Here is a 16,423-nt window from a genome sequence, read left to right on the forward strand (position 1 = left end):
AAACTGTTTTGTTTTGTTTTGTTTTGTTTTGTTTCTCAAGTCAGGGCTTCTCTGTAGCTTTAGAGCCTGTCCTGGAACTTGCTCTATAGCCCAGAGCTGGCCTCGAACTCACAGAGACCCACCTGTCTCTGCCTCCCGACTGCTGGGATTAAAGGTGTGCACCACCACTGCCGGCAAGCTTCTAGGAACTCTGCAAGCACACTGTCAGTAACGTACTTGCTCCAGCAAGGTTGTGCCTCCTCTCCAAACAGACCCACCAACTGGAAACCAACTGTTCAAATACCTGAGCCTGTGGGGGACATTTCTCCTTCCAACCACCATGAACAACTTCTAAATAAACTGCCTCTGCCTAATTGGCAGAAAGAAACCATCTGAGACCACTCCCCAGCTGGGGCAGACCATTGCCTCGCTTACTAAATAAGCCTTAACTGATGCTCGCGTTACCCTCCACAATGCACTGGTTTTAATTCTTTTTTTTTTCTGTTGCTACAATTAAAAAGGTCATCCTACTGAATTACAAGTGTGACATAATCCTCTCAAACTAACCACAAAAAAAAAAAATTATCCCTTACTGGAAATGTCCCCTCTATCAACATGTCAAAGAGTACCATAGAAACAGAATTCACATTTAGACTGGCATTCCAGATTCCATGTTTAGATTGGTGTGAAGAGTTCAAATGGCTTGTTCAATAACCCAGGTCTATTCATTTGAAAAAATTAGATTGAAATATATCTGTCTGTGTCAATCTGGCTATCTAATTAGGGCCCACACTAATTATGAAGCACTAAATTACACAGTCCTATAAATAATTCCTAGCTGTATGGTATAATTTATACCTCATCAAGCATGGCTCTACCTCCATACCAATTATATTTTCATTGTTCAGAACATCTCAACACCTTGCCTTTTAAAAATAGATTAAAAACTGTGATTAAAGACCTGCAAAATGTCTTACAGAGAACAAAATGTTTTTCGTTTTTTATTGTTTTAATTAAACTCTTCCTTTTAATCAATGCTGCATATCCAAAAATATCTAAATAGATTCTCAGCGGCCTAGATGCCTCCAGGTTCCCTTTTCTCTCCTCTACTCCTCACGCCTCAGCAAATTAATTTTTCTAAAAACATTAGATACAACAAAGTCAAATCCTCAGCTCATATTTCATCTCCATAAGTCCAGTTTGTCTCCTGGTTTCCCTCCTACAGCCTGCTCGCCATCTCTCTTGGGATTGCCCATGCTCTTCGATCCAACTGCATTAGCCTCGGTTCTTTAGAGGAGCAAACCCCTGACAGACCGGGTATAATTTATAGAAGGGCCGTTATTAGATTGATGAGCAGGCTAGAGCAAGGTGGCAGCAGCAACAGCAGTAGAGCAGCAGTCAGTCCAATAGGGGACCTCTACGTGCTGGAGAAGCTGAAACCCCGCACTGTTCAGTCTCTGAACCTGAATGTCTCAGTTAGTCCCTGGCTGCTGCTGAGAGGCTGAAGCCCCCTGCAATGTCAGAGGAAGATGGTGACAGCAGTTATTTAGGAAGGCGCCAAGGGCAGGCTGGCACACAGCTGTTTCCTCAGCCCTCTTTGTTCCAGGGCTTCCTTGAAAAATTCCACCCAGTGAGGAAATCCTCTCAGCTCATCCTCTCTGGAAACACGCTAGCACCAGAGCCCAAAGGTTTATCTCTGAAGTAAAACTGTAAACCCCACCAGCCTGACAATGAAGACCACCACAGCTGCACCTACACATCCCGAATTACAGCCAGTGTCTCTCTTCCGTTCACTCTATCAACTGCTTTTGATTCCCTAAAACCTAAGAAACAGGATTCAAATGAGTTTTCCTAATATTCAGAAAGTTGAAAAAATAAAGTTGTCTGTTTCTAAATTCGGAGACCTTAAGAATCCACTGGCAGTCGGACTTGGTGGCACACACCCTTCATCCCAGCACGCGGGAGGCAGAGGCAGAAAGATCTCTATGAATTTAGGCCTCCAGAGCAGTCAGGACTACATAGAAAGATTCTCCTCCACACCACCCAAAAAAAAAAAAAAAAAGGAAAAGAAAGAAGGAAAAAAGGGAGGGAAGGAGGGAGGGAGGGAGGGAGGGAGGAGGGAGGGAGGGAGGGAGGGAGGGAGGAAGGAAGGAAGGAAGGAAGGAAGGAAGGAAGGAAGGAAGGAAGGAAGGAAGGAAAAGAACCTACTGTTACTTTGTACACACCGCCTTTAAGGGTTTGGTGACAAAAGCAATCTAGTCAAAATTCTTTTATTTTACTTTTGAAACCACATTTTTATTTCCTTTACAGGTAGGGGTGAGTGTGGAGGTGAGAGAGCTGCTCACATGAGTAAGTTCTCGTCTACCACGCAGTCCAGGGACTGAACTCAGATTCTAAGGCTTGGCGGCAGGTGTGCATTTTCCTGCTGTCTTTTGGGCCCCGGTCAAGCTTGTTTAAGCTAGTCATTAACTACCAAGAAATGAGAAGAGGAAAGAATAATTATTGGGAAAATGCAAGCTTTTTATTGTTTTGTTGTTGTTGTTTTGTTTGTTTTTTGTTTTTGTTTGTTTGGTTGGTTTGTTTGTTTGCTTGTTTGTTTGTTTTGGGGTTTTTTTTGGCTGTCAAGACAGGATTTCTCAGTAGCTTTGGAGCTTATCCTGGAACTCACTCTTTGGACCAAGCTGGCCTCGAACTCACAGAGATCTGCCTGTCTCTGCCTTCTGGGTGCTAGGATTAAAGTGCTGTGCTACCACTGCCCGACTGAAAAAAAAAATATATATAAAATTTTACATATCATTTATAGCCCCAATGAATTAAGAATTCAAAAACCAACTGTTAAATAGAAAAACACGTTGGTCTTAATCACCTGGTAAATGTTTACTAATTGCTTTGTGTGTGCCAGCAACTTGCTCAGCATGAAAGATGAGTCTCAAAAGTAAACAGGACTTTTTAAAGTATAATCCCAGCACTGGGGGTGGGGACTGAGTGAGACCTGTTATGAGTTTCTGGACAGCCTGTACTATGCAGTGAAACTCTGCCTCAAAAAAAAAAATACCCTCCCCCTAAAAATTAAAGTTCTTGTTCTCCTGGGGCTTAGAGGACTCAGAGGTGTCTCTGGTCCAGTCATGACACTAAAAAATGTCATCAGAAATTTTCTTCTCAATTTCTCAAATTTCCATCCCTTTATGGACTGTGTTGACTAGTTTTATGTCAACTTGACACAAGTCAAAGTCATCAGAGAGGACAGAGACTCAATTAAGAAAAAGCCTTAAGGCGGTAGGCAAGCCTGCAGGGTATTTTGTTAATTAGTGATTGCTGTGGGGAAAACCCAGCTCCTTGTGGGTGGGGCCCATGCCTAGGTTAGTGGTCCTGGGTGGTACAAGAAAGCAGGCTGAGCAAGCCATGAGGGGTCAGCCAGTAAGCAGCACCCCTCTGTGGTTGTTGCATCAGGTTCCTCCTCCAGGTTCCTGGCCTGTTTGAGTTTCTGATGTGGAAATGTATCCTAAATGAGCCTTTTGCCTCCCCAAATTGCTTTGGTCACGGTAACCCTAACTAGGACAGAGACTTTATTCTTTTTTTTTTTTTTGATAATTTAACTTCTTTATTGATTCTTTGAGGGTTTCACATCTTGCACCCCAATTCTGCTCACCTCCTGGTCACCCATAATCTCCCCTCACCCATGCAGTGCCCCCCACAAAATAAATTTTTTTAAAAATCAAACCAAAACAAAACAAAGCAAGAAAACAAACAAAATAAACAAACAAAACCAAAACGCCTCTTCACATCTCTCTTTCCTGCCTCTCAAACACACCTCTACATTCATCCTGGTGGCACTGGGAGCCTTAGTGTGTCAACAGTACACCCTTTTGTCCAATCAGCTTTACTTGCCAGTGTTCACTGCAATGAGTCACTGTTCTGGTTTAAGGCCTCCGGTTTCTTGAACGCCATTATTATTGGATCCTCACTAGAACTCTCCTGGGATATCCTGTGCATTGTTCCACAGGACCAGAAGGGACTTGATTCTTGAGGATGTTCTTTCCCATTGAAGGCAATGTGAACCCCTGTGAGTCAATACGAACAGGAGAGTGGGAGAGGAGCCCAATGGGAAACACTGACCTGGCCCAATGACCTGGCTTGGGTCAGATAGGCATCTCTGATTCTCTCCATATCTGAAAGACTGGGAAGACCACCAGATATTTGTATTCATTACAGAGAGGACAAACAGGGTATGGAATTCAGAGTAGGCTGTACCCAAACCTTCTCCCAGAACAGGTCTGGGTCTGCTTGGGGAGAGGAGGTCTTTTCTCTGTGCTAATTTGCCCCACGTTCACCTTGGAGTAAAGGTAAGAAACAAAGTTATCTCTGCCCAAGTCACATGGTCTGCATATGGGAACATATGGGTCTGCATATGTTGGGCTAATGTGACCTAAACTTAGGAAGATAATGATGGGTAATCAAAGACTATGGTTATCTACTTTGTTCCTTAAACCATGAAGAAACAGGGTGGTACAGAGGGCAGTGGACTTGGAGGCAAGAGTCCAAGTCTGATTTCTGACTACAGTTCTAAAAGTCAGATGTTAGAAAGCCACTTCATTAACCCCACCCCAACAAACTGTTTCTTTCATGATGTTGAGGATTTCAGTCTTGACTCACCTATAGACTTACTGGGAGAAAAAAAAGTGAGATCCTGTATGAGAAAAGGTTTGGAAACTCAGCTTCTTCTGCCTGTGTGATGGTTAGACCTTGTTTTCAATTTAAATGGTTTTGAAATCACCTAGGAGACACGCCTCCTGTGTGTGTCTTTGAGGGAGTTTCCAGAGAGGCTTGGCTGAGGAGACAAGACTCAGCCTGAGTGTGGATCACACAATCCCATGGGCCAGGGTCCCAGGGTGAATAACAAGGAAAAGGAGAGCGACTTGAGTACCAGCATCATCTCTCTTGCTTCTTCACTGTAGATACAATGTGACCAGCTGCCGAAAGCTCCTGCAGCCATGCGTCCACCATCGTGGACTATATTCCTTCAAACTGTACGCCCAAATAGACTCTTCCTTCCTTTCTTAAGTTTTTCTTTGTCAGATATTTTGTCAGTGCAGTGAGAAAAGTGACTAACACAGCCTGGAAGTTATTGTCCTTGTTTATTATATCTTTCTACACAAGTATTCCCTCTCACATAACAAAGAAGCTCAATAGATAATTATGAATTGTCTGATCAATGATATGAAAACTCATTTCCTGTGGGTACTTTTCCAAAATCGTATACAAGGGACAGGGCAGAGACTGCACTGTGCCTTAAAGTGTCATCTCAACCACTTAATGGATTAACGGACCATAAACTCCATTAGGCGGGCACCATGAGCATTTCATTGCTTCACCAGCTGGACATGCAACACAGTAGTAAATTAAGAAACATGTGTCCAGTTATTAAAAGTAAAGTCATAGAATAAATGTGACAAGGTCTAGTGGGCTAGAAAAGCACATCTAGTTTCCATTTTTGTTCTCCTAACTCCTTTCCCCAGCCCTCCAGCAACTAAATCCTTCTGGAATTCTGCTGAATAGAGCAGTCGACTAAATATATCTATTTAAGGACACACAGTCGATGACTATCTTAAAATAAAAGCCACTCATTCTGAGTTGTAGAAGAAATATCTTAAAATACAAAAACATCTCAAGGCTCTGTAATTATTCACTTCTTCTAGAATGTTCATTCCGGATTTCATAACCTTGTGCATCTTGGAATGTCCTAATGCCTCTGTGTCTGAAAACCACGGCAAAACGAAGCAGCCCTTCCTGGAAGCACATCCGTGACTCAGACAGAAATTGGATTAGAGTGGTCCCGGGGGCGAAGGAGAGTTTGGGGGCAAGTCGATCCTTCTCCTTCCCTCTTCCACCCTGAATTGCATTTGCATAATGTCGCTCTTAGTGAAATTGAAATGAGTCAGCGTGGAGGAAGACAAACTGGAATATGACTTCCAGACCAAAACCAATTACTTCTCTCTCCATTAAAGCGGGCTTTGAAGTAATAGAAATAATAATAAAAAAATAGAGGCCATTATAGATGTGAGTCATAAATACCTGTCATGTTCAGAATTCTTTATTTTTAGCAGTGGAAAAATATACATAAAATCTACCATTTTGACCATTTTTAAGCATACAGTTCAGTAGTGTTAAGTACAACCACATTATTGTGAACCAATCTCCAGACCTCTTTTCATCTTATAAAACTAAATTCTGCATCTATTAAACAAAGAAACTCTCCATCGTCCTCCCCCAGCAACCAGCATCCTACTCTCAGTCTCTGTGGGCTTGACTGCATGAGACACGTCACATGAATGCAACCACATGCTATTTGTGTTTCTGTGACTGGCATGCTTTATGTGGCATGGCACCCTCAAAGTTCAGCCATATTATAGCATGTGTCAATGTTTCCTTACTTTTCCAGACAGAATAACATCTTGTCATAAATACATACCACATTTTGCCTTGCCTATTCATCCATGATTGGACATTTGGGCTATATCCTCATCTTAGCTATGGCCATAGGTGTACCTCTTAGAAATATAGAACAGATTGCATATTCAAACAAAATCCAATGTCCCTTTAGGATAAAAACCCTGAAGAGACTAGGGATAGAGGGAACATATCTCAACATATGGAAGGCTATCTACAGATGGCAAATCTATCTCCACCATTATGTTAAATGAAGAAAAAAATGAAGCCTTCCCACTCAGATCAGGAATGAGACAAGGGTGTCCATTCTCGCCACTCCTATTCAGTAGTGTGCTTGATGTCCTAGCTAGAGCAACAAGACAAAGATGGAAATAAAAGGGACACAAGTGGGAAAGAAGAAGTTAAAGTATTCCTATTTGTGTACGACACGATTCTATACCTTTGCAGTCTGAGAGATTGTTGTAGTAAGGCCTATTATTCATTTCCCGGCCACTCAGCAGCTCAGACCCGAAATAATCACACAGAAACTATATTATTTAAATCACTGCTTGGCCCATTAGCGCTAGCTTATTGGTTAACTTTTTTTTAATGTGTAAAGTAGAAAAAAAATCTCTTACCATTGTTTTTCAACATTTGGTATAATGAGGAAAAATAGACACAAATAAGATATAACAAGAGAAGACTGTAAAGGACCTACCAATTTATAGTTCAAGTCTCAACTGTGAACACCTTTCTCAAGTATTTCACTTTCATTCCAATTCTCTACACACATTTAATCTCAGTTGGCACAGGGGCTGGAACCCAGAGCCTTGGGTGTGTAGGCAACCACTCTGCACTGTGCTTCACCTGTATCCTTAGCTCCACTGGACAGTCAAGAATCAAAACATCTAGAGATCCATTTTCATCCATCATAATGACCATTTATAAAGTCTCTGCTATGCAGCAGTTATGTCCATGCCTTTTCTGTCAAATATGTCTCAAAAATAGCCACTATCCCACTTCATTGATGGAAACCCGAGACTCTATAGATAAACAATTTACCCAAAGTCTCCTAACTGTCAGACTAGGGTTTGATGTATAAATCCTGAATCAAAACCAACATATTTTTGTCATGTTGAAGGCCTTTAGTTTATAAACAGGTAGAATCCAATTTTTTAAAAATGCTTGATTTAATTTGTCAGTTTCCTGATGAGTTGGGGTTTAGGTCTCTCTTTTAAAGTAAGAAGTAATTTGTTTATGTAATTATTTAGGTTTTTGAGGGGTTTTTTTGAATTAGCATACCCAAATCAGTGGTCTTCCTAGAGAGAAAGGTATCAGGTAAACAATCCCATTCACAATTAGCCAAAACAAACAAACAAACACAAAAACAAACAAATAAGACCTTGGAATAAACCTAACCAAGGAAGTGAAAATTAAAGTAGGGCAGTGGTGGCACTTGCCTTTAATCCCAGCACTTGGGAGCCAGAGAAAGGTAGTCTCTGAGTTTGAGACCAGCCTGGTCTACAAAGTGAATTCTAGGACAGTCAGGAAGAAAGGAAGGAAGGAAGGAAGGAAGGAAGGAAGGAAGGAAGGAAGGAAGGAAGAAAAGAAAGAAAGGAGGAAAGGAGAACGAGAGGAAAAGGGAGGGAAAGAAAGAAATAAAGAAAATTTAAAACACTGAAGAAAGCAGTTAGTTTTTCTTTTAAATGTAAACCCCAAAGTAGAATTGCTAGATCATATGGTAATTCTGTTTGTTTATCATGAAACAGATGTGAGCAACACTTCTACCACAGTCTACACATGCTGAGTTTTATAAGGCAATTTTGTGAGTTCAAAGAGATTTAGAGCTTACTTGACCTCTCTCAGAGGTGGGTTCTTAGGAGCTTTGGGAGTGATACTCTAGCACAATACCATTAGAGGTTAGGTAGCACCTAGTTTGAATTCAGGTCAAAACCTAGAGACCTGTCATGTCTCCTGCCTTCCTGTCTGTCTTTCAGTGTCTCCAAGAGCTAGTGTACATAGTTGACACACGAGATGGATGATTTTCAAAATGGAGGCTGGGGAATGAATCTGGAGGCTGTATCTCAAATATCTGGCTCAATATCAAGTAATATGGAGATGGTGATTGTAATGGTCTGTTCTATCCCTTTAAGGGACAAGCCCCCCCCATCTGCTGAGGCAAGCAGATCTTCCTTCCCATCCATCCTGAGTTCCTTCCCTTTCTGGCTCTCTTCCAAAGACTCAGCTTCTCTCTCTCTCTCTCTCTCTCTCTCTCTCTCTCTCTCTCTCTCTCTCTCTCTCTCACTCACTCTCTCTCTCTCTCTGCTCTTCTCCCTTCTCCCCTTTCTCCCTTTCCCTTCCATAACCCACTAAATAAATACCCACTTTCTTTGCATGGCACAGGCCTATCAGTCTCTGTCTCTTACCTGCCACGTGGCTCCCTGCCTGGGACTGGCTGCCTTCATGCCGCGGTCTCATGGCCAGTTGCCCACTGCAGCCACTTGGGGACCTGCAGCATTTTACCACAACAGTGATTAGTCGAGGAAACAATGTGACACTCAAAGAGTGCTTTAATCCCTATTTTCTTTAAAGTTTCCATTTGCTTTTTCATTTGTAAAACTGGTTGTTCTAAGGATAAAGAGATGACCGGATATTGAGACACATGCCTTTTATCCCAGCACTCAGGAGGCAGGAGCCGGCAGACCTACAGAGCACATTTTAGGCTAGCCAGGGCTGCCTGCTCCTGCCTCCTGAGACGCTGTTACCTGACTCCACCCCCAAAACAGGAGAGTTGACCTAGGAAGGGTTACTAAACAGTGTGACACCACACTGGGAAGTGCTCAAAGATGACACGTACCTGCATTATCACCTGGTTGGGATTCATCTTCACTCAGTAGGTGAAATATGAGATGTTATTTATCAATTGCTTTTCCAGTTAGCACATGCACTAAAATGTACCCTGCCAAATAACTGATTCATCCTTCATCCACATCATTGGCAGTTCCCATAATAGTGAATTCACTTTTGATTATTTGACCTCTGATTTGCTGTTCCAGTCTGTGACTTAGATGCTACTGAAACGTTACTTCTCACCCAGCGCAGACCATGCCTTCTGCTGAGGGGCTTGTGGTGGGAGATGAGGGCTACTCTTTCATTCTTCTTCCAACTACCCAATTGGAGTGGAGGTGGGATACACAGGCTGGTTCCACTATTCTCTGTACAACAGCTCTTTTCAAGATATGGTTGCTGTGGAGGCTTGGTGTGGAGAGGAGGCAGAACCCTCCTTAAGTATGTGGCCTCCGGCTTTCAGTATTTTAGGCTAGAAAATACATGTGGGGACAAAGAAAATGCTGGGACATTCAGGACCACCCTGACCGTCCACTGTTAATCGGGTTTCTTGGGGTGAGAACAGCTTAGCTCCTTTTGGACCTGCTAGTTGTCTGTCTCCAACTTCATCCAAGCTTGCCCAGTGCTCCCATAGGCAACTCCTAGATCCTGACTCCCCCTCTAACCTCTGAGACCCTTACTAAACCCATCATGACCTTTCCTGAGACTCACGGGCTGGGAGGGACGGCTGTGATGTCATCCCACTCGGTCTGCAGGCACCACGATGCCTTTCTCCTCCTTTGGGCCAGCTACTCATGAGAACTAGTCACTGGCTTCAACACTCATATACAGACTCCAAACTCAGGAAATGAAGACTTCCAGGCTCTGTGGGTAGCTCTCCTGGAGTGCTTTTTGCAATGATAACACCAGAAAATGCAACAATCCCAGATTCCTTTGGGGAAGGGAGGGGACTGTCCTCCCTTCTAGCTTCCTTAGGATCCTCCACAGACCATCATCACCTGTTATTGCACTGGGGACAGGAGGAAGGCAGGTGACAAAGGGGAAGAGTACACACAGGCAAGGGAGGATCATTTTACCAAAAAGTCTCAACACATTGTCTGGTCTTCTTCCTTTCCCTCTCTCTTCTGATTTTCTAGATGGGCTATGATTCAAGATAACTGTCTTTCAACTAACCAACCAACTAACTAACTAACTAGCACATTGTGGTTGGTCTGTGAGACTAACTGCATAACAAAGGCGATACAATTTAAGTATGATGCAGCTGAAGCTAGAGAGAACTTCCAGGACATACTAAAATCAATGAAGCAGGCACATTTGGTGCTGGAGATGGTGATGGAACCCATTCTGATGATTTTAGAAGTGGTGATGAAGCTACTGATGGCATCAAATTCTCCTCTACGCTGTGTTGTGAGTTTTCGGAGGTCATTGTACATTGTCTTTGTGAAATTTCACGTGGCTAGAGCACAGAATGTTGAAGCATTAATTTTTATTTTAAAATATACTTTGAAAACTACATGTTAATACATTGTTCATTCAGTGTAATAGAATTTAGGATAAAACATTATATTAAGCCCTTATAATAGAAAGGAAAAAAGTCTTTCCATCTTTGCCTACTTTCTTTTTAACAAATGAATGCTTTAATTTTTTTGTCTGCCCGAGTCCAGCAAATCTGCTTATCCAGAGTTATTTTCTAATTACTAGATAGTCTTTTGAGATTTTTTTCATCAAGCTTACGGACAGCATACATCCACATGTGGAGCCAAAGAAAATAGAACTATTTTCCATGTTTATGTAGACAGATTGTTTTTGTACTAGCTTTCATATCTTATACATTTATTTTATAATTTATATTACCCCACCCAAACATATCAAACATTAGATTTTTAATCATGGGTAGGCATTTTGAATGTGTAAAATTAGGGCTTGCAGAAACTGTACATTAGGTGTTAACTAGTTACCTTGACATTAGAGACACTGACATATTAATTGAGAGTATTTTTATTTGTTATTTGCTTTTGTAAGGCATACCTAAAATAAGGACATGAAAATGAGAAATAAATACTTTTGTTCCAATATCTTCATAAAAAACTGGCATGAGAAGTCCTTCTGTGTATGTGTTGCTTTTATTGGTTAATGAATAAAGAAGCTGTCATGGGCCTGACAGGGTGGAATAGAGGTAGGTGGGGAAAACTAAACTGAATGCTGGGAGGAAGAAGGCGGAGTCAGTGAGATGCCATATAGCCAACAGAGGGGAAAGATGCAAGCTGCTAGCTGGAAACTTGCTGGTAGGCCACGAACATCATGATAAAATATAAAATAATAGAAATGGGCTAATTTAAGATATAAGAGTAAGCCAGAAATACACTTAAGTTATTGGCCAAACAGTATTGCAAATAATATAGTTTCTGAGTGATTATTTCAGGTCTGAGCAGCCTCCCTCCAGCAACAGAAAACCTTTCAAATACAGTTTTTAAATTTTAAAAAAGATTTTATGTGTGTGGGTCTGAGTGTGTGTGTGTGTGTGTGTGTGTGTGTGTACACCATATGTGTACAGGTTCTCACAAAGGCTAGAAGACATTACTGTTTCCCTAGAACTCAATTTACAGGTGGTTGTTCACTGCCACGTGGGTGCTGGGAACTGAGCCCAGGTCCTCTGCAAGAGCAACAAGCACTCTGAGCCATTAGCCATCTCTCCGAGTCTTCATGTAATTTTAGACATTTTGTGCATTTGTGTGTGCTGGGGTGGGTGGGGTCGTGTCATGATGTGCACTTGGAGATCAGAAGACAACTTGGGGTGGTTGGCTTTCTCTTTTGACCACATGGCGCTAACTTGAGTCATCAGGCTCAGTGACAGGCACCTTTTCCTGCCTAGCCATCTTGCCAGTCCAAGACCATTTTTAATGGTGCATTAAATATTTTTCACTTTGCAAAACAGGCTGCGCAAAGAGGTCCTATTTTATTTTCAGTGCCATCTGCTGTAACTCTCAGTCTGGGCCTTTACGGATGATCAAACAGCAATGTAAAAACAAATAGCTAATTTTTATAATTAATTCTATAAACTAAGCTTTTCTCAAAATAAGCTTAGGTTAAGGAGAAATCAGCCAAATCTTAATGAAGCAGTGGTTTCTGAATGGAAGAGTCTCAGAAATAGAAATATAACAAAATCATGTTGGCATTTAAAAAAAAAAAACTTCAGAAAAAAAAATCTCCATTGTTGGTGACAGCCAGGCGCCAGGCTAAAAGAACTGCATGTCCTAGCGTCTTCTGAAGATAAGAAAGGCCAGAAATAAGTCAGAAGAATTTGTCCTGCTTTAGTGAAAAACCCATAAAGAGAAATGATTCATGGGGAGGTATGGCCTTTGGCTGCCTTTTTTCTTTCTTCTGCCTGTCTGGAACCGAGATGCTATGATCAGAGCTGCAGCCACGGAAGACAGAAGCTGCATACCAGAACGGGAGGCCCCAACCTCTGAGGGTGATGTGCATAGTGTATGAGCTTGTGTGCACATGTGAATAGTTCACAGCCAAGCGCCAAGCAGGTCCTTAAAAACGGACCAGATAAAGTTACAGCCATGGGTGTCTGTTTGGGCTTTAAGGTATGTTGGAAGGGATATAATCCCTCTATATGTCCATATACGAAAGATGCAATATTAAACACAATGCATGTCCCTACAGCAAACACTAAAATCAATCATTGTTAACATCTGCCACATGTGCCTTTTCTGACAACCTATGTTTACCTTGCCAAATACTTCCAATATCTCCTGTCCAAGCACATAGCTGTTCTTTTCCCTAACTCCCTGCTTTTGATTAACAAACATTTCCAGGAGATTGCATTACTGTTCCACTTACTGATTTCCCCTTTCTGTGTAGGAGGACAATACTCCCCTGCCGGCTCCAGGGCCCAGGGAACATCAGGGAAAAGGGGGCAGAACAGAAGATAGAGAGGAGTGCTGTAAAACATTGTCTTCTGGTAGTGGGGCAGCCATTGCAATCAGGAACGCTGGCAGCTGTGGCTACATGCAGAAGAGCCGTGCCAAGAAAACAAGGTATGAAAGTAGGTTTGCGAGACTAGTTAGGGAAGAAAGGGGCAGGTTACGGGGGTGTGAGGTAGATAAGGATGATAATGGGAGAGTGATGATGATCACAGAGCATCGTGTGTATGAAATTGACAAAAACAGAAAAAATTTAACAAACAGCAAAAAGATGCTGCACCGCCCAGTGGTGAAACTTCAAATCACTTCCTGGATTTTGCATTGAGATTATTGGGGGATCAAGAGGTCTTCCTGGAGCAAAAGCAGTAGTGAGCAAGAAATAAACTCAGGCAGACAGTGGTGATTAATGACTACTTATTATTAGACTACTCCCAGTGTGTGTACAGCAGTTCTGAAGGTAGCGTTGAGTCAAAATGTGTACCTTGTGTTTGGTTTGACTCTGAAGCCCTTTCCAATCTGGAAGAGCATGCTGGTTAGCTTGTGTCAACTTGACACAAACTGGGCAAGAGGAACCTCAGCTGAAGAACTGTCTCCATCAGGTTGGCCTTTGGGCCTATCTTTGGGGCATTTTCTTGATTAATGTTTGATGTGGGAGAGCCCAGCTCACTATGGACAGTGCTGCCCTAGACAGGTGGACCTAGATTGTATAAGAAAGCAAACTGAAACCGGGCAGCGGTGGTGCACGCCTTTAATCCCAGCACTTGGGAGGCAGAGGCAGGTGGATCTCTGTATGAGGCCAGCCTGGTCTTCAGAACAAGTTCCAGGACAGGCTCCAAAGCTATATAGAGAAACCTTGTCTTGAAAAATGAAAAAAAAAAAACAAACAAACAAAAGACAACAACAAAAAAGAAAGCAAACTGAGTTGGGCATGGTGGCACATGGGAGGTAGAGGAGGAAGGACCTCTGTGAGTTCGAGGCCAACCTGGTCTACGTAGTGAGTTTTAGTTTCAGGCAGCTAGAAATACATAGTGATACCCTGTACTTAAAGAAAAGAAAAGAAAAGAAAAGAAAAGAAAAGAAAAGAAAAGAAAAGAAAAGAAAGGGGAAAGGAAGGAGGGGAGGGGAGGGAAGATGAGGGGAGGGGAGGGGAGGGAAGGGAAGAGAAAGACATCAAACTGAGCAGCACACCAGCTTTCCATGTGAGTCCCTGGCTCCAAGTTCCTGCTTTAACTTCCTTTGAGACAGGGCTGTAAGCAGTAAGTCAAATAAGCCCTTTCCTCCCCAAGTGTCTCATCACAACAACAATAACCCTAACTAAGGTAACTATGACAACTGTATTATTAAGAGCACAGACTTTCTCCCTCACACCCCCACTTCCTGGATGCCATGAAGTGAGCTGCTGTACTCCTCCAGACCCTCCCCAGCATGGTGAACTGAAATCATAAGCTGAGCAAATTCTTCCTATTTGGGCTTGTTTATCCCAGCATCAGGAGTCTAACGCAACCAAGAGGAATAGGTGAGACACTAAAGGCTGCATTTTTCTCTCATATGTGGACTATAAAATAAATATGTGGAAATAGAAGAAGAAATATTATGGAAAGAAACGGGACCAAGTAGAAAATGTATGAGAGATTGGGGAGGACAATGGGAGATGAATATAATCAGACTGTGGCACACACATGTATGAAAAGGATGCCCATTATTTTGTACAATTGCCACACACTAATAAAAACATTCATAAAACAAATACGGTACAGCATTGGTAATGACCTGAGTTCCTAGAAACACCTGTGTTGAATCCTACCTCATTCGTGGTGTTAATCAGAAAAGTTTTAAGGTCAACTCACAAAACAAGAAAAACCCCAGAACCAACACAAAAACCACTAAGGATCTGATAGATAAATGAATGCAAAGAAACTGGGAATTTCCAGGCAAACCATTACTAGGATTTGGTGTCTATCTCTACACAAACCTATGTTTGTACACAAACCTATGGTAGGTCAGCTACCCAATAACCAGGCCAACTCACCCTTCTGTCCTACTATGCACACTAAGGTTTTCATCTGTGTTTTTTGTTTTTGTTTTTTAACTTTTTAAAAAATCAGAGGCGTGGCAGAGATGGCTTATTGGTTAAGAGTTCTTGCTGCTCTTTCAGAAGACTGGAGTTCAATTCCCTGCACCCACATCTGGGGTCTCACAAGCAAATGTAACTTCTGCTCCAAGGGAATCTCACACCCTCCTCTGGTCTTCTTGAGTACACAGGAATACACAAGCAATACAAAAAGAAAATCTCTTTTAAAAGACACAAAGAGAAAATTATTTAAAAGAAAATATACCATTGCCTGGATCATACTTGAAAGCGTTCTGTAAGAAGCCTGGGACATGGCGATTTCAAAAGTATCCTCCAATTTTAAGATGTGGGGAAGATTATGACCATTGGTTCACTACTTGAGTCAACCCTAACCATGTTTGTCATGTAGCACTGACCGAGATCGCTAGGGGTTGGAGGTTTTAACAAAATCAATGGCACTACCTTGGTGACTAGCTGAGGGTAGCGAGTCTCTGGCTTGTGACTGTGTTTTTCTATTTTCTGACTAGCAAACAATTTGTGAGACAATACCACAAGATTTGGGGGAATGTGGGGTTTTACACAAATTATATAAATTACAGTTTTAGTATCCATTAGTAATCCATGTTTGAATTATTTCATAGAAAAACCTGATTCCCTGAGACCACCATTCTACATCTGAAACTACGCAGTGTTCTCTTGTAAAGTACTTTCCCTCATCAACTGGCCCTGGATTACAACTCTACACAAGACAGAAAACAAATTTTAAAAAAATCAAACCTAAATAAAAAATACCACCAATTACCCGTGGAAGAAGTTAGTGGTTAGTGTAATAATAATTACTCTAACACCATCAAATAAAGCTTTCCTGTGGGTATGGTTATGGTGTTGTGGGCTTTCGTCTTTTCCGTGTACCATGATCAATGACCATAGTTCCTACTGGGGCTCAGATCATCTCTAACTAGCCTGGTGGAGCCCTCCTCATATAGGCTCGTTTTTTGTCCCCACCTCTTATACTCAGGCAGGTCCCTTCTGGCAAAACATGTGTCTCCATCTCACTTTGTGTTTTCTGTGATACAACTAACTTGGAAGCAGTCATGTCTTCTAGAAATTTAATGAGGAGCGGCGCTACAATCAAGAGCTGATGACATTTCATCAGTGCCAGTGGGCA

Source organism: Arvicola amphibius, chromosome 4 (genome assembly GCF_903992535.2).
Source record: "Arvicola amphibius chromosome 4, mArvAmp1.2, whole genome shotgun sequence".
Taxonomy (NCBI): domain Eukaryota; kingdom Metazoa; phylum Chordata; class Mammalia; order Rodentia; family Cricetidae; genus Arvicola; species Arvicola amphibius.